This window comes from Etheostoma spectabile, chromosome 20, assembly GCF_008692095.1.
Source record: "Etheostoma spectabile isolate EspeVRDwgs_2016 chromosome 20, UIUC_Espe_1.0, whole genome shotgun sequence".
In the NCBI taxonomy this organism is placed as follows: Eukaryota; Metazoa; Chordata; class Actinopteri; order Perciformes; family Percidae; genus Etheostoma; species Etheostoma spectabile.
In genome coordinates, this window is record NC_045752.1 from 6,433,435 (window position 1) to 6,434,006 (window position 572).

Consider the following 572-nt stretch of genomic DNA (forward strand, 5'->3'; position numbering starts at 1 on the left):
ATGGTCCCAGCTGCCTTGAGATCATTGACAAGATCCTTCCGTGTAGTTCTGGGCTGATACCTCACCGCTCTCCGGATCATTGCAACCACACGAGGTGAGATCTTTCATGGAGCCCCCGACCAAGGGAGATTGACAGTTCTTTTGTCTTTCTTCCATTGGCGCACCAATCACACCAATTTTTGTCACCTTCTCACCAAGCTGCTTGGTGATGGTCCTCTAGCCCATTCCAGCCTTGTGAAGAATCTTGTCCCTGACATCCTTGGACAGATCTTTGGCTTTGGCCATGGTGGAGAGTTTGGAATCTGATTTATTGACTGCTTTAGTGGACAGGTGTTTTTTTCTACAGGTTGAGATTTATACCTGTATAAAAGACACTGAGATTAGAAGCACTCCCTTTAAGAGTGTGCTCCTAATCTCAACCTGTAGAAAATACCCCCAGGAGCCAGAAATCTTTTAGAATGAGAAGGGTAAAAATACTTATTTCTCTCATTAAAATGCAAATCAATTTGTAACATTTTTGTTGTAAATGAACCTACCATTAAATTATAGACTGATCATGTTGTTGTAAGTGG

General features: G+C 42.3%; 1 protein-coding gene across 1 annotated transcript in view; it reads right to left on the reverse strand.

Annotated features, from left to right (window-relative positions):
* Positions 1-572, reverse strand: part of nemf (nuclear export mediator factor) — a 13,864-nt gene that overhangs the window by 8,672 nt on the left and 4,620 nt on the right. The gene's annotated exons all lie outside the window — the stretch shown is intronic.